The following is a 23,096-nucleotide window of genomic DNA, read 5'->3' as shown; positions in this document are numbered from 1 at the left end:
AACTCAGGAAGGGCAGGGAAAAGGGGCAGTCCAAGGAAGTATCTTTTCCTTAAAGCAACAGGCTCCAACCCACAGAAATACTGTAGAGAAGTATGAGGAAAACATAAGAAAGCCAACAGTGACCTCTTGTGGGCAACAAACGATATTACCCTTATCCTATTTAATGAATAGGAGACAGAACACTCCCCGCTTGGCGTTAACCAATGCCACTATTGGACTCCTGAGGGGATAACAACAACACAAGTTCAGTGACTGGTCTGGTGAACAGTTTGTTCTCTCCGAGCTTGCTCACTCTGACCTCTACCTTGCGTACTCTCCCATCCTTGCTGGGAAAGGGTTTGGTGACTAGGCCGAGTGGCCACTCATTTCGGTGTGATTGACTGTCCTTTACAAGTACCACATCGCCAAGTCTGATGTTTGGATGGTCTTTCTGCCATTTTGTTCTGGTTTGCAGAGTGGAGAGATATTGTTTCCTCCATCTGTCCCAAAAGGCATTGGACACGTTTTGTACTTGCCTCCATTGTCTTCTGTAGAGGTCTTTCTCAGTGAATTCTCCAGGTGGAGCTCCTGGGACACAGGTTTTCTGTGTAAGTAACATGGCAGGAGTAAGAACTGTTGAGTCTCCAGAATCTCCAGAAAGAGCTGTCAATGGCCTAGCATTCATGATAGCTGTAACTTCGGCCAAGAACGTAGTCAAGCTTTCGTGGGTAAGTCTGGTGTTTGCTTGCAAGAGGATAGAATCTAGAATCTTGCGTGCAATTCCTATCATTCTTTCCCAGGTGCCTCCCATGTGCGAAGAGTGTGGCGGGTTGAAGGTCCAGGTGCATCCTTGCTCACCTAGGTACCTCTCTACATTTTTAATGTCTAGATTGGAAGGGATTTGGAGTTCTCTTGCTGCTCCAATAAAGTTCGTGCCTCTATCAGAACGAATGTGCTTCACAGGGCCTCTGATAGCGATGAAGCGTCGAAGTGCATTTATGAAACTTGAAGTGTCCATAGATTCTATTACTTCGATATGAACAGCTCTGACACACAAACAGGTGAATAGAACTGCCCAACACTTTGCTTCGGCATGGACCTTCCTAGTGCGTCTTGTAGCTACGGACCAGGGGCCGAACACATCCAGTCCAACGTTGGTGAAAGGGGGTTCAGTACTGAGCCTGTCAGGTGGAAGATTAGCCATCTTCTGGTTTTGAAACATGCCACGAAGTTTGCGACACGTAACGCAGTTGAAGATGAGTTTGCTCACGCTTCTCTTCGCTCCGACTATCCATAGTCCAGCCGCTCGTAGACTCCCTTCGGTAAACAAACGACCTTGATGTCTCACCAAGATGTGATGATGTTGAATGAGCAAGGTTGTGACGTGATGACGTCCGGGAATTATTACCGGGTGTTTCTCTGAGACTTCTACCTTAGCTTCTTGAATGCGGCCACCTATTCTCAGCAGCCCATCTTTGTCAATGAACGGGTCGAGTTTCCTCAACGCACTGTCTCTAGGAATGGGTAGTCCTTTGTCGAGATTGTCTATCTCCTTGTTGTAGGCTTCATTTTGTACAACATGGAGTATTGTAATCTTGGCTTTCTCTAGGTTGGGAGCAGTAAACGCATGCTTGCAGTGATGCCAACCTTTACTGGATCTCTGATTTGTTGGTAGTTCGGACTTGTAAAACTGAGTCACGTGTAGTAAAAAAGCGATGGCTCTAACAAGTGAGTTCCAGGTTGAGAATCTACTGAACCGATGAGATCCGAGGTGACATCCTGAAACCACTGTATGAAGAGCTGACACTTGAGGACGAAGGTCTTCATCGACATCTGGATCCACCAGTTCGAATGTATCGGGCCTGCTGATGTAGGATGTTGTCCGGTACAGGAAGGCAGGGCCTGTGAACCATGTAGTGTCCTTAAGGTGACTTGGTGCAACGGATCTAGTCGCATGGTCGGCGGGATTGTGATGAGTAGATACGTAATGCCATTGATCAGGGCAAGTTGATCTTCTTATTCTCAACACCCGGTTGCTGACGTAGACGTAGAAGCGTCGTGTTTCGTTGCAGATGTATCCTAGTACCACCTTGCTGTCAGTGTAGAACTCTGCATCTTTGATCTCCTGATTCATTCCATCTGAGATAAGTTCAGCCAGCTCAACTGCAAGGACGGCAGCACAGAGTTCCAGTCTAGGTATCGTGTGTTCATGGAGTGGCGCCAGTTTTGTCCGACTCATGACGAACCCAATATCGATCTGTTCATTCACATCGGTGGTTTTAAGGTATACTACTGCTGCGATTGCTTTGACTGATGCATCGCAGAAGATACAAAGTCTTTGAGATTTGACTTCTGTGGATGGCACAGGAGCGTACGGTCGGTTCACATGAAGATCGGTCAAGACCTCGAGAGACTTCCTCCACTCTGCCCACAGGTCTGCCTTTTCTGCAGGAAGTGTATCATCCCAATCAGATGTCTCTTGGGTGAAGTCTCTTAGCATCATTTTACCTTGGACGGTAACTGGAGCTACGAATCCCAGAGGATCGTACAAACTATTCACAAAGGAAAGGACACCTCTACGTGTGAAGGATTTTTCTTCTTTGTTGATCTGAAAGGTGAAGCCATCTGTCTTCAAGTCCCAAAGTAGTCCTAGGCTCCGTTGCATGGGAAGAGAGTCGATGCTCAGGTCTATGCCCTTCAGATCACTGGAATAGTCTTGAGAGGGAAAGGCTTCCATCAGTTCTCGGCTATTGGATGCAATCTTATGCAACCTTAAGTTGGACTGAGTGAGCATTTCTTGAGCTCTTTTTAGAAGACTGATTGCTGCCTCGTTTGTGGGTGTGGATTTTAAGCAGTCGTCTACGTAGAAATCCTTTTCCACAAAGGATCTGACATCCGACCCGTACTTCTCTTCACCTTCTTTGGCGGAATTCCTGAGACCGTAGATAGCCACTGCGGGGGAAGGACTATTCCCGAAGATGTGTACCCTCATCCGGTACTCTATGGTGTCTTTATCTGGGTCGTTGTCACGGTACCAGAAGAACCTCAGGTAGTTACTGTGTTCCTTTTTGACAAGAAAGCAGTGAAACATCTGTTGGATGTCAGCCATAAATGCCACCGTATCTCTGCGGAAACAGAGTAGAACTTCCAGGAGTCTGTTGTTGAGGTCCGGGCCAGATAATAGGACGTCATTCAACGAGACGTCTTCGCACTTGGCACTTGAGTCGAACACCACTCTAATTTGGCCTGGCTTTTTAGGATGGTACACTCCGAAGATGGGTAAGTACCAGCGTTCCTCAGAGTCTCGTAGTGTAGGTGCGATCTCTGCATGGTTATTTCGGAATATCTTCTCCATGAAGGTAAAGAAATGTTCTCTCATCTCGGGAGACTTCTTGAGCTTGTGTCTGAGGGAGACAAATCGACTGTAGACCTGTTCCCTGTTGTTGGGTAGGCGTTGTCTCCGTGGTCGGAATGGTAAGGGTGCCACCCAGCTGTTCGACTTGTCTTTGGTTATTTCTTGGTCCATGATGTCCAAGAACATCCTGTCTTCTATGGACATTGCTGTTTTGTTGTCCTCTTTGGTCCTGTGGAAGACTGTACAGCCTATGTGGTCTTGTTCGACCTCACAAGCGTGGTCTTCGTTGGAAGGAACTGCGAAAGGACATGGCAGAGGAGTACTGCTTGGTAATTCCTTTACCAACAGACTGTTGTGACATGGTCGGAAGAAAGACGGACGTCCATTTTCTAGTGTGTTGGTGAGCATACTGTTGACTGAGGCTGGCTTGTGTGCTCCTCCTAGAGAGACATCTCCTATTACGGCCCATCCTAGGTCAAGTCTCTGCACATATGGAGCGTTCTGGAAGCCGTTAATGGACTCTCTAGCCTTATGCACGCGTAGCATGTCTCTTCCAAGGAGTAAGGCTATTGGAGCCTCTGAGTCCAATTCTGGAATCAGGTGAGCTATACGCTTCAGATGGGGGTGATGAGCTGCTACCTCTGGTGAAGGTATCTCGGACCTATTGTCAGGAATCTGGTTGCACTCCAGTATGGTAGGTAATGATAGGCAGGTCTGACCATCTATGGATTCCACCTTGTATCCGCTTGCCTTCCTCCCCGCCGTCTCAACGGTACCTGAACATGTCTTCAAGGAGTAGGGAGAACCGGGGCCTGCAATGTTGAAACTGCTGAAGAAGATGGACTTGGCAAGAGACCTGTTGCTCTGATCATCCAAGATCGCGTAGATCTTAATTGCTTTATCCCTGCGGCCTGCTGGGTAGACTCTGACAAGGCAGATTTTCGAACAGGACCTTCCTCCTGTGAGTCCTTTACAGATCTCCGTACATTGAGAGGTAACCACCGTGGTGTCTTCATCAGTGTTCTTCTGTTTTCCATCGTGTTCTTCTGCTTGCGGCAACACTCGTGTAGGTAGTCCAGGGTGTAAGGCTGTATTGTGATCCGTGCTGTCACATTCTGCACATTTCACGCTAGCTTCGCAGTTCCTGGCCATGTGCGATGTTGCAGCACAGCATTTGAAGCAGATGTTGTGTTCCTTGAGGAAGCCTTTGCGATCCTCTAGAGACTTCTCCCTGAAGGCTCTGCATTTTAGTAGAGGATGTGGTTTCCGGTGTAAAGGACACTGTTTACTGATATCCTGGGGTTTGTTCTCTTCTGGAGGATGCTTACTCTCTTTGTGAGCTGGACCTGAGGAGACAATGTTAGTTTTGCGGACCGCCACGGGTGTCCTACTGGGTTTGACACCGGGGGCGGTGGTACATGACAGAGTAAAATCAAAACTAGGGTCATTTCTGATTTTAGCTTGCTGAGCTACAAAATCTACAAATACGGCAAAAGGAGGGAATGGCGCGTTTTGTGTTTGCTTATACCGTGAACCGTGTGAGACCCACTTTTCTTGTAGATTGTAAGGAAGTTTTTGCACTATCGGATTGACACCCCTAGCGGTATCCAAGAATGCCAATCCGGGCAAATCTCCTTCCTCTTGGGAAACCTGTAACTCTACTAACAGATCGCTTAGCTCTCTTAGCCTTTGAAAGCCTTTGGGTCCTATCTTAGGGAAGTCATCAATTCTTTTAAACAGAGCATTTTCAATAACTTCTATGGACCCATAGCATTCATCAAGTCTCTTCCACACCAAGTGTAGACCTTTGGGTGGGTTTTTAATGTTAATGTCTCTTAGTCTTTTGGCGTGTTCTACCGATTCACTACCAAGCCATTTTACCAGGAGGTCTAACTCCTCACTACAAGAAAGGTCCAAACCTCTTATGGTGTTCTGGAACGAAGCTCGCCACGACCTATAGTTCTCGGCACGATCATTGAACTTTACAAGTCCTTTTGTGACCAGATCTCGACGAGCAAAGAACTTTGCAAAGTCCATGGTGGCTTGGTCAGTGCTGGTGCGAGCCGGTGTATGGTCGTGTCTATTGTGTGGTGTATCACCATACCTGTAGGGTGTTTCCGCCTTCGGAAAGTCAGCATAGTACCTCCCCGGAGAGAAATGTGTCTCTTTGTGGTAAAATGGTGGTTGTACCTTCCGCTCTGTGGAATAGTAGTTTTGGTGAACCTCCTCGTGCTGTACACTCTCTTGCTTGAAGCGGTGTAATTCGAGGTTGGATGGCTGGCCGTCTGCGTAGTCTGTTCGGTGAAGCACATCTGAGCTGTCGTCTATCCTGGAGTATTGGTAGACGTATTCTGCGACGCGCTGTGCTGGATCCTGCTGGTTTAGGTCCGGCCCAAGAACATTGCTACGTCTTCCTTCGGGTTGCTCTGCCGCTTCCAGGAACTCTGCCTTGGCTATTGCAGCCGCTGTCTCCTTTTCTACGGCAAGTCTTTCTAAAGTCAGTTGCAGACGTGCATTCTCTGCTTCTTGTTCTGATTGCAGACGTGCATTTTCTGCTTCTTGCTCCGCTTGCAGACGTGCACTCTCTGTCTGTTTTAGTTTGAGTTGCATTTCCCGTTCAGCGAAGGAGGACCTCACTTTAGCTGCTTCGGCCTCAGCGCGTGCGACGGCAGCAAGCTCCCTAATTGAGGACTTAGTAGAGCTTGCCCGTGACCTTGTCTTCAGGGAAGACGCTCAGCTGACAGACATTGTGCACTTGGCTACAGACTACTTTAGCGGGAAACAGAGTCTATTTGCGGACGGCCTTCCGCGTGGTGGAGAGTGGAATGGTGGTTTCTGGCGTACTGCGGTCTAGTCACTGCGGCTGTATGGTGGCTGCTGCGACATCCATATGCGGTACAGCATGGATGTTAGCGGTCCCGTACTACAGTTTGCGACCGGCGCAGCATGGGGGATGGAGCACGATGGGGAGTGTGCAGCATGGGGGATGGAGCACGATGGGGAGTGCGCAGCATGGGGGATGGAGCACGATGGGAGTGCGCAGCATGGGGGATGGAGCACGATGGGAGTGCGCAGCATGGGGGATGGAGCACGATGGGGGGTGCACAGCATGGGGGATGGAGCACGATGGGGGGTGCGCAGCATGGGGGATGGAGCACGATGGGGGGTGCGCAGCATGGGGGATGGAGCACTGTTCTGCCTTCGTCCACGTGTGAGCTGTGTGGACTCCGGCATACAGCTAACCTTCATCCACTGTTTCAATAAACAGACTGTGTTGCCTTTAAGTCTTTATTTATTAAATGATGATGGATAGGTGGATGATCATAAGAAATGGATGATTGATTGGTAAAAACTATAACAAAAGATACAAATCCAAATCAGTACAGGCATATCACAAATAACAGAATGACATACATAGTAGTACTGGTATTTACAGAATCTGCATAACATAGAGAGCAATGCATATGACTGAACACAACATTTACACTGCTGAAGCTGCCCTACACCTGCTCTGCATGTATCACGGCCTATGTAATCTGAGTAGAGCCACTGTCACTTCACAGTGCCTACATAACAACTGTACACATATTCTAACATAAATATGTAGTTTAGTACAATGATTCCTACCGGGATCCACTAGTCAGGAGGAACGATTGAAGAGAAGGAACTGGAGCCAGCTAATAGCACCTCTGAATCCTATGGAGGCACCAAGACATCTGGTCTCCAACTCAGGAAGGGCAGGGAAAAGGGGCAGTCCAAGGAAGTATCTTTTCCTTAAAGCAACAGGCTCCAACCCACAGAAATACTGTAGAGAAGTATGAGGAAAACATAAGAAAGCCAACAGTGACCTCTTGTGGGCAACAAACGATATTACCCTTATCCTATTTAATGAATAGGAGACAGAACAAGCACGATGGGGGGTGCGCAGCATGGGGGATGGAGCACGATGGGGAGTGCGCAGCATGGGGGATGGAGCACGATGGGGGTGCGCAGCATGGGGGATGGAGCACGATGGGGGGTGCGCAGCATGGGGGATGGAGCACGATGGGGGTGCACACCCCCCCCCCAAAACACACACACAGCGCCACACGCGCACCGCACAACACACCACACACACACTGGGAACCACAAACACCGCCCTACACAGACACCCACACACAGACAACGCCGCACACACACAACACCCAACACACAAACACCGCGGCATACACAAATATACGCACATACCGCACAACACACACACTGCACAAAACATACCTCCCCCAAAACACACACACGCACTCCACACCCACACAAACCGCGCAACACACACAGCACCACACACAGACAACACTGCAAACACACAGAACGCAACACACATACAACACCGCTCTCACACCCCCCCACACCCAGACAACACCCAGAACATTTACAGTGCCCTACACAAACACTGGCAACTACACACAACAACATCGATATATATAACAAAAAACATACGTTAACTACACAATAAATTCTGGAATACCCGATGCGTTAGAATCGGGCCACCTTCTAGTCTTCATATATATTCCTAATAGTTCATAATCTTGTCCTTAACAGTCCCCCCTTTGGAGATAGCCAAAAGTCTTTCCTTACTTTCCCAAGTCTATTGATCTGTCCTAATGCCGATGATTACCTCACTCACATACGAGATACCCCATCCCTTGTGGATGAATCTTCCCACCCAACAAATTATGCATAGGAAGCCAGATCCTGACCGTATTCTCTGGACTGTCCTCATGGCTATGTTCCGCTGGCACACGCTATTCAGGAAGGGGAACGTGGATGTAGTCCTCTAATTAGCTCATATTTATCAGGGTTGGTTTCACTCAAAGTCTCATGCTCCTCAGTCCTCAGGCGGTAATGGTGGGACATCATCAAAGGTGGGATGCACAGCCATCTTCTGGTCCACAGTCTTAGATATTATCATCCTGGCACAAAGTATCAGGTAGAAGAGGGAAGACAGCCATCTCCTGGTCCCAGGTCCGACATCTTTTGTAGTCGGATGCATGGATCTTCGTTAGAAAGAAAGAGAGAGAGAGAAAAGAGAGAAGATTGAGATGAGAGAGAGAGAGAGAAGGAGAGAGAGAGATTGAGAAGAGAGGAAGAGAACGAGAGAGAGAAAAGAAGAGAGAGAAAGAGAGAAAAGAGAGAAATCTAGATCTGGTTGGATCTGGAGGAGAAAACTCAAAAACGTATATTAGGCAAATGTTTAGTTAAATAAACAACAAGCTTAGTTGAAGTATCTGGGGGTACTTCTAAACAGGATTTCATAGGGTCTCAACCTAGTGGTCCTTGCTGGGGTGTGTCTGACACTGAACAATGCAAGGGGACGACTCTCATGCCCTTGCTTTCTACACTGCCCCATCCTCCCAACCTTCCCTCTATTCTGTGGCTGGTCTGGGGTGTGTAGAGTCAGTTCTGTGTCTAAGGCCTGCCATATCTCTTTGGCTGGCAGTAAAAGCAGGTCACTGGCCACTTTCTATGGTCTCCGGGAGCCCACAGCTGCACCCTATCTCAGTCCTCTTCTTCTTCTGAGACTTGCTCTTGTAGGGTCAGGACAATGTTTTCTCAAGATTTTTCATCTTTCCTTGCTCCTTCAGATTGGGGTCATTTAAAAGGCACAGATTGACTGACTGTTTCTTTGGTAAGTGGTCTTGGGGCTTCTTTGGATGTTCTGTCAGTGAGGGCACTTCTCACTGCTTCCCTTGACTCCTCCAATGTGGGTCTCAACCCTGCTCACCGCAACTCTGTCTGGCAATAGCAAAGCTTCCATCCATTCTTCTATGGCCTCATGGCGGCGTACAGTTCCATTGGCAGTGATCAAGTCTCTTGTCTTCCATACAGATTAGATGCTGGCTGCCATCTTGCAGGCTTCAGCGAGAGCACATACATCTGCTTCTTCACAGACAGGCATGCGGGTAGCGACTGCTCTATCAGCACAGCGTCTTCTGCTACCACCACCATACCCATGTGGAACTGTCTTCTTGATGCACATCTTGATCCATCCGCAAAGGGGTTAAGTCAGGGTCCAAAGGTGTATCAGTCACTGTATCGAATCCAGAGTTTCCTCAGCTATGCCAGAGTCGACTACCTCTTCCACCAAGGTGTCAGAGGTGGGACACTTCCCCCTTGGAAGAGGGAGAAGTTTAGCAGGATTAAGGACCGCACACCGGGAGATGGTGACTTTGTCAGGGAGCAGTGATATCATATGGGCATTGATCTTCAACTGGTGCTTTAGGTAGGTGTTAAATCTGGCTGAGCAGTATTCACAGGGCTGCTGTCTTCCTCCATGGCTAACAGGTAGAATGACTTCTAGGCTGGAGATGACATGATGATAGTCTTCAGGTGACTGTGAATGCAGCACTTCTGTATGTGGGGTGGGGTATCTCGTAAGCTGCTAGATTCATCTCAAGACATCTTGCCACTTGAAGGAGGGTGTCTTGGTCCTTACCAGCTGTAGTTTGCCTGTGGGCTCTCGGAGACCTGATACAAAGGACTATACCCAGGTTTGTAGGAAAGGGCAATGGGTGTAACTTGGGGTCAGGAGAACACTCAAATTCTAAAAGCTAAGATCCCCTAAAACCCCGGGGAAAAAGAAAAGAGCACAAAAGTGTTTGGAAACTAGCAAGAAGCACCCCCTGACTACATATACACAACTAGAAACAACAGTGGAGCTTATCTACTCTACCTCTCCTGTGCTGACCCTGTAACTGGGGGCCCTACACTCTCCATCATCCCGACGGTAGACCTGATGGTGGTCAGGGTCGAGCCTCCAGCGTATCCCTATCTCCTGTCAGACCTTGTAGACTAAGACACAAAGGATTACTGGGTGCTGCCAACAAAAACCCTAATATATGCCAACTCCTGATGATCAAAGTCCCCTTAGGACCACATGATCCTCCACTCTCTATACCAGGGAACTCTTGTACAATATACCAGGCAGGATAACATACAAGCGAGAATATCTCAAAATTAGGCTAAGCAGCAACTGCCATAGGCAGAAAAATATTCACTGTCCACCAGGACTAATAGTGAGCAGTCTATATGGTCTAATAAATTGTATACGAGGTACAGCAAAAACAAACATGCAAAAGTGAAGGGAAAAGGTTTCCACAGGACTATCAGCAATATCCTCTGCTAAGGTTCATTAGTGGGAACACAATGGGGCACAACTACATATATGACCAAAAATGGAGTGTGTGTTTCCGGTCCCTCTGTCCCCCCTCTGCAGCCTCTGCTGCATCAGCAATAAACAGAGCAGTGGCTTTGGCTGCTGAAACAAAAATAGGGAACTGGGTGTCGGCTGGACTAAAATGGAGTCAAAAGAGGAAGTAGATGTTGGCTGCCATCTTGCAGGCTGCCATCTTGCAGGTGCCATCTACATTCAGGAGGTATTCAATCTGTCACTGGGAATATGGATTATATAGGGACCCCTGGGCTGACCCTGTAACTAGGGACCCTGTACTCGCCTTCATCTCGACGGTAGACCTGATGGTGGTCAGGGCCGAGCCTCCAGAGTGTCCCTATCTCCTGTCAGCCCCTGACATAATATCCCCATACCATACCCCACCCATAGCTGGGCAAAACACAGAGTGACAGAAAGAAATCTACATTTAGGACAGGAAATAATGGGGTGGGCTTACGTGGACACAGTGCTCCACAGACAGCACACAAGTCCACCCTATATATCAGCTTATGTTTCTAATAATGGGCTTGGACAAGCCATTTTCACAGACCGGTAAAATACACATAGTGTAGTTACTAGATTCAGAATTACATCTCTTCAAATCATCTCAATACTTTCACTATATTGACATTCAATATAACATCCTGTTCCTTCAATCAATTCTCATCTAATCTCCCCCCTTGGGAAAATTTTCCATTTTGCTTTTCAACATACGTGTGTCACTTACAAGTAAACTTCACAGAAGATGAAATAGAAACTAACACTTCTTTTTTTTTTCCCCCCAATTTCAACCCTACAGTGTTCCACACCAAAAACTGCTTACATTATACATACAAATATCTTCCAGGAAAAACTAGAGCACCAGGGTCACTTGGGTGATAATAAGGTACACGCACCCTCACTGTAAACCTGCAAGCCTCGTTCCATTACTGGCCAGAAAGAATCCCCAGCTTTAATTTGGGTGAGCCCATACAAATCAGCATATGGACATAGAGAGGGGGAAGGGCACATGGATCATGGATATGAGGTTGTCTTCCTACTATTGGGCTGTATATTTGTGTGCCCATCGGGGCCACGCGACATTCTTCCACCTGTCATGTTTGATTACAGCTCTACCATGTTTATGGGTGTACTTTTTGCAGGGTTAATGCCCGCTTCTCTCTCATTATATAGTTGATGGACGAGTCCGATATATGTGCACAGAATCTGCTGGAGGATATATATGGGAATAGCAGCTTACCACTTTCTCATATTTAACTATATATCCCCTAAAGGGGTTAAAAAACTGTGTACCAGCTGCTATTTCCTTTACCTCTTCCTTCTACTCGTTGTGTAAGTCTGCGCTTATTGTGAAAGTCATGGTGACCCCATGCTCCTGCATTACATGAGTCTGCTTATATGTGTACCTTAAGGATACTTTTGTACCATACGCTTCTATACAGTATTTATAACATGCGCTGTGCTTGATTGTATTCTGACAGCGCTTTAAGCATTTTTCTCTAGCACATGCGCAGTGTGAGATGAAGGTGTCTCCCTTCCCATGTCATGTGATATATATTAGATAGCTGGCGCTGTATGAATGTGTTTGTATAAATAACGAACAATAAGTATAAATGTATCTGCTGAGCGTCGCCAAAGTATATACCTACAGCTAAACATGTTTAGCGCTACATACTAACAATTTTGATAAGCGCCGTTTGATCTGTTGGTTGGCGCATGCGTAGTAGGAGCGAGGGGCTGTATTCTTGTATTCCTCTATGTCACATGACCTAAGCAAGATGGCGGCCGCCATCAGAACGCTGCAGACACATGGGATTCTCCAGCTGCGGCACCGGTGAGTCTTAATGTACTCCCTTTATATAGGGCACACACGGAAGCGGTACACAGCTTTCTTTTTTCCCTGAGGAAGCCACCCTTAGAGGTGGCGATACGCGTGGGGTTATCCCATGGGAAACCCTCTCCTTATGCTACCACTATTTTGTATGGTGTTTTCTATCCGGCTGGCATCTCACCGTTAGTGAGTATAGACTGAGGACACTCTTTAGGCTTGGTTCAGGACAACTACCTTGGTCACTCTGGGTTATACTGGATCATTGGTTATGTTATGCCATTGTTATCACAGTCAGAATTATGCAGCCAGCTAATGGTCTAGGATCCTAGATTGTAATACTGTGTATTTGATGACAACACAGTATCTCTTATATACCATCTTTTTGATAGTGAAACATCAATGTAATGTAATGTTATATGTGTATGGTGCACTAGGGGAGGTTGTTAACATTGTAGATTATTGTATGGATATATCCTTTATAATTATATGCATTGTTTCCCAACGTGATAGTTCTTATATGCCACAGGCTTTTTAAGTGTTTTTAATTATCTTCTGTGTGTGCTACACTCCTGGTGTGGACGTGTGTTTTATTGTACAATAAAGTATATTCTTTATATAAACTTGACCTTGTGGTGATCCCGTTTTGGTATACGTTCTTTCTCTCATGTTATTTGGTACAAATCAGCATATGTGGCAGAGTGGGTTTTCTGGATTTGGCACATCTTCCTATAAAAAGGCATGGGATGCAAAAGGCTTCCATGTCACATATTTAGGGCGTTCTTGTCTGGGACTATCGGAATAATGGTGCTATGCCATGTGTGGGCTGACGTCCTCAAATAAGGACAGCACCTGTGGTTTATCTCTATAGCTGGAGATTGTGGGTTTGGTCTCTGCTGGTTACAGTTTTGGTGGTGGGGTGGATCATTGTTAAATCATTGTCATCTTCCTGCCACCCCCCCTCCCGGTGGCTTCGGTTGCTCCAGCCACAAATAGGCCAGTGGCCTTGGGATTTAAGATGGCTGGAAAAGGGAACTAGGTGCGGCCCGACCTGAAATGGAGTCTGGGGAGGCTAGGGAGGGCGTTAGACAAACTACACAAGTCCAACCCTCTGGGGACGACTTATAAGGAGGGGGCGTTGCTTCCTAATGGGCTTGGCCACTTCCTGCGGTGCCGTTTTCTGAGCTGGTGCAATATAGAAATATCTGCCATCTCCATCACATTCCTTTCTCTATGCCAATTTTCTAACAACTTTTGACGTTTGATACCATGCCTCAGCATCCATTAGGAGATCTTTATCTTTCAAAATCCCTCGCTTATTCAACAAGACATCTTTCCATTCTTGCTCCTCTAATCTCCCTTTCTTGGCAGTGATCCCTGCCACCTTGAGGAGTGACTTCATATTTTTAACATTTTTAACATCCACAGAATACACAGATTTCTATCTCAGTCCACAACACTCACAGGCTGTTCTACCGCGAAGAAGTGTCACATGCGTGATAAGAAACTAAATTCACCCTCACTATATCCTAAGTACTGGTAAACTCTGTTAACGCTACATTAACCACATGAGGACGATACATCCAATACTCAGTACTCAATGCTCACTGATTAAGACCAAAGTTAAGGATTTTACTAATGTATTTCTTAAAATCCACCAAGCAAACAATGAGCCAGTGTACAAACGTTCAACTCACTGCTTAGCGGAAACCGTACCAGGTAACAGTCAGAGCTCTTTCACCCACTTTTATAACTCTGCACCAGTACCTTTAAAATCCCCCTTTCAAATCCTCTTTCCATCGAGGACCAGGCTCTCGGGCCTTATCAAACATCAATTATTGATGACACGTCACTCATAGGTGTATATCAGCAGTCAGTATACCTTCTGACTCACAGTTAACTTTTTCCTTACAAAGTACAAGTTTCAATTAATTCTGCTGCTATTCACCGTGACACTTCCTCATTTCTGGCATAAGCGAACAAGGCACAGGACTTCCTGTTTTCCCATAAGTAGCACGTAACTACTTATGCTTGCTTGAAACAACCACACGCTTCAACAGGTTTCAACAGGTAAACACAATGACATAACAATAAGGACACTATATATACCATCCAGGTGGCTGATCTCACCTGCACATATAACCATATATATATATATAACCAGTGTATATAACAACTTCCTCATTTTCCTCTACCGTTAACTCAGAGAAAAACGAAACTTGGAACTTCTGCTTTCTCCCAGAGCAGGCAAAAACCCAAAACCACATTACATTTCATGTGATTTAGAATTACATTTATACAGACAGCTTAAGGTGAACCTGACCACCTTGGTGTGGGATCTCTTAGGACGGCTTATCTCATGCGAGATGGCGGTCATTAGGTGTCTAGACTGCGACAGCCCAACCCCCCTTTCGAAATGCAAGTACATGCAGGAGGTTTGCAAGGTGAGAGTAGACAAATTTTCTCACCTGCATTTGGAGTGCGCATCTCCATCCCCTCTCGCGTAGTTGCCTTTCGAATCAAGGTGTCAGCTTGGCCGTCTGTCATCCAGACTCCGTCCTAAGGTTCGTTGGGCGCCACTGTTAATGCCGGCCATAAATTTACTGTGATGCAATCTAATAATCGTGCATCTACCTTAAACTGTCTGCAGTCTAAATTATGAGTCAATTGTGGTAGCATGCATACCACTCTCTTTCATACACACCAGAGACGTACTCGGATATGAATAGAAAGTAAGACTGACTTTAATACGGAAGTGGAAAATACATTTAAAGGGAATTATTGGCTAGCAACCAATAATACGTAACACATCTCCTATTGGATAAAGTAGAACAGCTTATTCTGTGATATACAATATACTGTAAAGTGCTTGCTTCCTCATTTATATTAAGCAATGTCAGCATGATTCACTCATCACATGAAAAGTCCAGACTGTCTGAGTCTTATGTCTGAATGCAGAACTAGGTGAGGAGTAGAGTGCAGCAGGCCTGTGGTGACAGGTCTGCAACAGAAACTGACAGGTGTGAGGGTCGTAGCTCGCACACCTTGGCTAGGAGGTAGGCGGTGGCCTTGCCTGCAGGAGCCGGGAAGACGGCCAGGTGGAACCGTAAGGGACCGGGACAGGGTAGTGGCCCGCCGGTACCGAACCGGGGAACCGACTGGAAACCGGAGCACCAGGGGCGTACTCAGACCCAGAACGAGGCCCAGAAGCCACTGGACCACGTCGAATTTACTGATTGAGGTCTGGACTTTAGGTCCATTCCCATCCCAAGTAGCAAAACCCAAGCACTCACTAAGAAAAAGGGAGAGACATTTTTGAATGCAACTGTTTTTTAATTGACAACTGACAAAACTGCAAAATTGTGAACCCTGACAAATAGCAACAACCAACGTTTCGGTTTTTACACCTTTTTCAAGGTAGTTGCCTGTGAAGGTAAAAACATATAGTGAGTATATACAAGTGTAACAAACAGTATTATAAACAAATATACAGATATTTACATAGTATATACATACTTAATACAAAGATGCTGGGTTATACGGGTCACTGGGACAGCCGTCAAGGTAGAAAATAGATGGAGGACATCACATTTGACAGTATGCGGTATCTAATGTATGGAGAATACATGAATAAAATGAAAATGAACCCATGTTGAGGGAATGAACACAGAAAAAAGATATTCATACAATGATGATTCAGACAACAATGGTATACATGCAAACAAAAAAGGGGGAGGGAGTATTCCAGAAGGAGCCTCCTGTTACATGCAAAGATCATTATGCAATATGAGTATACAATGATTTCATAAAGAACTGATGAAAATGACATAGGGAACAATAGAGGTACATGCCAGGATGATGGTGATGTGATGGGCAAAAGCGAAAGCAAAAGCAAAGGCAGAGGCAAAGGAATGGAGGAGAGGACGCCTGGAAAGCAAGGTGTAAACGTTAGGAGACTATAAGTGAGGCAGCTATTAGAGTCCACAGAGAGCGGTTATATAGAGTACCTGCACTTGGAAGACCATGGGATAGCTGGAACAGCGGTGGCAGTGGTAGCGGCGGCGTTCACAAACAGTGCTGGGGAGCGCCATTATATAGGAAGTGCTGTGTAAAGTGTCACTTCCGGTATTGCCTGGTGGAACGCATGGAGGAACGCACCACTGCGCATGCGCGTGACGTCAGTGGAACAATGTAAGTACTGGTCGGTGTTGAGGAAATGAGTGCTGAGTGTCATAGAGATATCAGCGTGCCGGCAATAGAACCATGCTAATAGGGTCAGGGTGCAGGCGTGTCAGTAATCGGGCAGCACATCAGCGTTGTATCTCTTAAAGGGATATGCACGCACTGTTTTGTGTGTCTGTGTGGCCCATAGTTATAAGGGCACAGGAATAAGCACGATGGCCATAGAGAGGAGTTCATAGGATAAGGGTACAGATGTGTCAGTGATAAAACAACGCACCAGCGCTACATCTCTTAAAGGGATATGTACACTATATTACATATAATTATGAGGGCAAAGGATATGAGTGCCAAATATAGGTGCTATAGTTACCTGTTAAAGGCCCGAATGGTGCAGAGTGAGAGTACTGTGGACTGTGAACTAGGGGTTAGGGATTCTACGACACCTGGAGGAAAAAGAGAGTAAATATAGGCGTCAATACATTTCAGTGAGAATTATATAGCCTCTGGAGATGGAATGAGGTACACCATAATAAGACTGCTCATTAAGATCGACCAATAATGACTTAGCTAAAAACAGAACATAGATCATAGGTAATTGCATATAAACCCCATCAGTAAAAGGTGCGGTACACCATACAATGATGTACAGTGGAGCATTTAGACATGCACTTCATATTCTCGGTTGAGGCCGAGGGGTTCGAGGGTTTGTAGAGTATGAATCCAAAAGGACTCCCTTTCGCGTAACATTCTAATACGGTTACCCCCACGTCTGGGAAGACCCACGTGTTCGAGGACCTGGAATCTGAGCTGTGAGATGGAATGGCCAGTGGAAATGAAATGGGCGGGAATAGGTAAAGCTGCTTCTTACACCGGATTGTGGATTTGTGTTTACTAATGTGGTCTCGGATATGTTGGGTTGTCTCCCCAACATATCCGAGACCGCACGGGCACTTTATGAGGTATATTACATAGTTGGAGTCACATGTGAAGTATCCCGGAATGGGATATCTCTTACCCGTTCGTGGGTGTGTAAAATGGTCACCTTTTGTCACATGGGAGCACTGTAGGCAATGGAGGCAGGGAAATGTGCCCTTGCGGCTGGTGGACAGGTAGATTTGCCTAATTGGCAGCTTGGATGGGCCTATATCTGCCCTGACCAAAGTGTCCCTAAGGTTAGGGGGGCGCTTGTAACAGAAGAGTGGTTTAGACTCAAACTCCAGAATAGACGGGTAGGCCTGGTGTAGGAGGGGCCAATGTTTCAATATGACAGATTTGATTAGGGGGAGTAAGGATGAAAAGTATTCACAAAAGGAATCTTAGGAGGAGCAGGTGGACCCGCGGTTCGGGGAGGGGGTTTTGCATGAGGAGGATAACCCCTATTAGCAAACTTTTGATCCATTTCAGTGTGACGTGAATCCCTTGTGGTAGAATCGGAAACAATTCTGTCTACTCGGCAATGTTGCGAGTGCGGCAGGGATTTTTTTATATGTTTAGGGTGGCAATTGGTGCATAAAAGAAGACTGTTTCTGTCTGTGGGTTTGATGTATAGATCGGTGGATAAGGAACGGTCTGTGTTGATTATGACCGTGGTGTCCAAAAAATGGATGGAACTATTGTTGTGATGTAGAGTGAAAAAAATGTTATCCATAGCTGTATTAAGATCTAAAAAGAAGGATTCGAGGGACATTACATCACCAGTCCAGATGAAAAATATGTCGTCTATGAATCTCTTCCAGATCATGACTGACTGATTGAAATGAGGGTGGGTATAGACGAAATGATTTTCAAAGTAGTCCATGAATATATTTGCGTAGGGGGGCGCGACGTTAGATCCCATTGTGGTCCCCCTATGCTGAAGGAAAAACTGGTCACAGAAAAGAAAAAAAAATTTGCAAGGACCTCCTCAAGAAGGTCGAGGCAAAACTCTATCTTGGGTTCAGAGAAATCAGTGTGGGTATGTAAAAACGTGTCCCCTGCCCGAAGACCCTCTAAGTGGACAATGCTTGTGTATAGGCTCGATACATCTAGAGTGACTAGCAAGCTATTATCAGGAACATTAGAAATGGAGTTCAGAATGGACAAAAAGTGGCCAGTATCCTTCAGATGAGACCGGATTTTAGGGATGTGAGGTGACAGGATTTTTTCAAGTGTGATAGATAGTGGTGCAAGTATGGAGTCAGTAGATGTGACGATAGGGCGGCCAGGGGAAAAAGATAGATTTTTGTGTATTTTGGGTAAAGTGTAGAAAACTGGGGTGGTAGGGTGATTATTGATAAGAAAGTCCGCAAGTTTGTTGTCAATGAGAGATTTTTGTTGGTATGCTCTGATTTTATTGTGGATTACAGATGAGAAAGTGGAAGTGGGGTCTTGTGGTAAGGGGCTATACGTGCTGGATTCGCTAAGTTGTTGATGTATTTCTTTGATGTAGTATTTTTTATCCAACATGACTATTGCCCCACACTTATCGGCCGGCTTGATGATGATGTTGTCGTTATGTTTTAATTAGAGGAGTGCCTTACTTTCATCTGGGGACATGTTACTCTTTAGGTGAAAGTTGCCTAGCTTGATGTCAGATATGATCTTTTTAATTTCACTGGAGACTAGATCAATATGTTTCAGCAGGATGATAGTGGCGCGGCGGTTGGAATGTGCTGGGTATTTTGAGGTTGAGTCCTAATAAGGTGAAATCAGAGGGTCTGGTGGGTGTACTGTCAGTGGAGGTAGTATGGGAAATGGCTGGTGTTTTGACCATAAAATGTGTCTTGAGGCGGATGTTTCTATAGAAACGGTTCAATTCCTGTTCAAGGTGAAATGTGCTGAATGAGGGGGTCGGGCAGAAGGAGAGTTCCTTCTGTAAGACATGTGTTTCTGATGGGCTAAGGGTGTAGTTTGAAATGTTGAATACAATATTCTCCCTACCTGGGATCGTGTCGTTACCCGGTGTGGTCGCCCGGGGCCGATGTCTGCCCCTCCTTGTCTGCCTCTTTTGGTGCGTCTCTTGCCTAAAATGCATAATGATCTTTGAATGTAACAGGAGGCTCCTTCTGGAATACTCCCTCCCCCTTTTTTGTTTGCATGTATACCATTGTTGTCTGAATAATCATTGTATGAATATCTTTTTTCTGTGTTCATTCCCTCAACATGGGTTTATTTTCATTTTATGCATGTATTCTCCATACATTAAATACTGCATACTGTCAAATGTGATGCCCTCCATCTATTTTCTACCTTGACAGCTGTCCCAGTGACCCGTATAACCCAGCATCTTTGTATTAAGTATGTATATACTATATAAATATCTGTATATTTGTTAAAATACTGTTTGTTACACTTGTATATACTCACTATATGTTTTTACCTTCACAGGCAACTACCTTGAAAAAGGTGTAAAAACCAAAACGTTGGTTGTTGCTATTTGTCAGGGTTCACAATTTTGCAGTTTTGTCGGTTGTCAATTAAAAAACAGTTGCATTCAAAAATGTCTCTCCCTTTTTCTTAGTGAGTGCTTGGGTTTTGCTACTTGTGATATATATTTGTTTACCCAACAGTACCTATACCTAGAGCAGTTGCAGCCAAACTTTTCCCTTTATCATTCCCATCTCAAGTCCCGAAAGAAGGCAACAGCCGCCGAGGGGGATAGAAAGCTACCGTACAGGCAGAGAGATTCAACGGGCCAGCACCTGCGGGCAAACGGACTCCACCGACACATATACAGCTGGGGAGCAGACTCCCATTGCTGAGGCATAGGCAGTCTACACGAACATAACAAGGTGCAGCAGAAAGGCCAAGACCACCAACCCGGGTGGGGGACAAAATGCAGCCGGCTGCGGGCACCGACCACCATCAACTTTGTTTACAGAGACTTGCGTGTGTCTATAATCGTGAGTACAACAGTGCTATCCAGCCACGCACTGCCCTGCACCGCCCAACTACCACTATCCCCAAACGGGGAGGGGTTAACATCTTGCTGCACGACCATCTCCCCCGGGTACCCCCGTAACTGCAGCGGTGGTGTCTACACCTTCACCACGTCCCGTGGGTAACGTCACGAACTCAAAACACGGCTCCGGCCGTACACCTACCTAACCACCCCCATCGAGATCGCCAGCAACCCCTTGCAGAGCGACATGACCCCCGGGTCCGGAGGCGCTCGAGCCACCCACCAAACGAGCCCGGACCCAAGCGGCTCGGCTGCAGCCGAGCGCGGGGCGGTACACTTACACACTACAGGAGAGATAGAGAGACAGAGAGACAGAGAGAGAAAGAGGGGATCCTGCTGACCATAAGAGATTACATACTACAGGAGAGAGAAGACTGATAATCATAAGAGCTTACACTCTACAACAGGGAGAGAGAATGAAGACCCCACTGATCATAAACATTTACATACTACAGGAGAGAGAGAGAGAGAGAGAGAAAGAGAAAGAGAGAGAGGATCCTGCTGACCATGAGAACTTACACTCTACAGGAGAAAGAGGACCTTTCTGACCATATTATCTTACACTCTGCAGGAGAGAGAACCCCACAGACCCATAGACCACAAGATTTTATACTTAACAGGAGACAGACTTGTCCAGGAAATCTGGAGATAGAAAACTACTCTGCCACTGATCTGTGATGTCCCAGGTTCTGACCACCACTGAGTAAGATATGATAATCTATCAGATGTATAAGATGTCATAGCTGCAGGGCATTATGGGGATGCCCATATGGCAATACAAAATAATGTTAGTCTGCTTTCTGAAGATTTAGTAGTGTGAGAAATGGAGCTGTTTTTTTTTTTCAGTGGCCCGCGAATTGAATATCAAAATGATTGAATTTACATGAAACAGCAAATTTCAGGAAATTTGACTGGAAGTAGGTCCTCTGTGGATTAATCCACTTATCTCTATTGGAAAAAGATAAGTAAGCAACCAGGGCCGGCTCCAGGTTTTTGTGGGCCCTGGGCGGAAGAGTCCCGGTGGGCCCCATCCACACGCAGACACACACATACGTACACATACATATACATATTTAAAGACAAACTCACAAAAATACGTATAGAACTGACATATCTATACAGTCATATACACTGACATACATAGATACACATCATACATGCATACAGACAAACACAACACAACTCTGCTAGATACATACATACAGACACACACAGCTCTGCTGGATACATACACACATAGCTCTGCTACATACACACATAGCTCTGCTACATACATACACAGCTCTGCTGGATACATACACACATAGCTCTGCTACATACACACATAGCTCTGCTACATACATACACAGCTCTGCTGGATACATACACACATAGCTCTGCTACATACATACACACATAGCTCTGCTACATACATACACACATAGCTCTGCTACATACATACACACATAGCTCTGCTACATACATACACACATAGCTCTGCTACATACATAGCTCTGCTACATACATAGCTCTGCTACATACATAGCTCTGCTACATACATAGCTCTGCTACATACATACATATAGCTCTGCTACATACATACATGAATCTGCTACATACATACACACATAGCTCTGCTACATACATACACACATAGCTCTGCTACATACATACACACATAGCTCTGCTACATACATACACACATAGCTCTGCTACATACATACACACATAGCTCTGCTACATACATACACACATAGCTCTGCTACATACATACACACATAGCTCTGCTACATACATAGCTCTGCTACATACATACATGAATCTGCTACATACATACACACATAGCTCTGCTACATACATACATGAATCTGCTACATACATACACACATAGCTCTGCTACATACATACATGAATCTGCTACATACATACACATATAGCTCTGCTACATACATACACATATAGCTCTGCTACATACATACACACATAGCTCTGCTACATACATACACACATAGCTCTGCTACATACATACAGACACACACGTAGCTCTGTGGGGCCCACACACACAGCTCCAGGGGCCAGCACATACAGCACCGGGGGGCAGGGCATACACCTAAGGGGGGAGAAGCCCATACAGCTCCCCAGGGCCCATAAATCGGGGACGGGGAGGGCACATACCTCTCAGGTCACGGTGGAGAGGGGGCCCACACAGCGCCGGAGAGGGGGCCCACACAGCGCCGGAGAGGGGGCCCACACAGCGCCGGAGAGGGGGCCCACACAGCGCCGGAGAGGGGGCCCACACAGCGCCGGAGAGGGGGCCCACACAGCGCCGGAGAGGGGGCCCACACAGCGCCGGAGAGAAGAGCTGTGCTGGGGGTCGCTGGCTGGCACTGCAACTCCTTCATCTGTGGGACTGAGCAGGCCGGTCGGTAGCTCCGCCCACAGATGAAGTTCAAACCAGGAAGTCTGCGCGCCTTAAAGGGACGGCGCTGCAGATTCCTGCCGAGGACTGCGGAACTCGGCCCGGGGGCACCAGAACTGACGAGGCCGAGTGGGCCCCCCCGGCTCTCCAGGGCCCCGGCATTTGCCCAGGTATGCCGCGTGCTGACGCCGGCCCTGTAAGCAACCA

This window comes from Anomaloglossus baeobatrachus, chromosome 2, assembly GCF_048569485.1.
Source record: "Anomaloglossus baeobatrachus isolate aAnoBae1 chromosome 2, aAnoBae1.hap1, whole genome shotgun sequence".
Lineage (NCBI taxonomy): Eukaryota > Metazoa > Chordata > Amphibia > Anura > Aromobatidae > Anomaloglossus > Anomaloglossus baeobatrachus.
Note: the sequence above shows the minus strand (reverse complement) of the source record.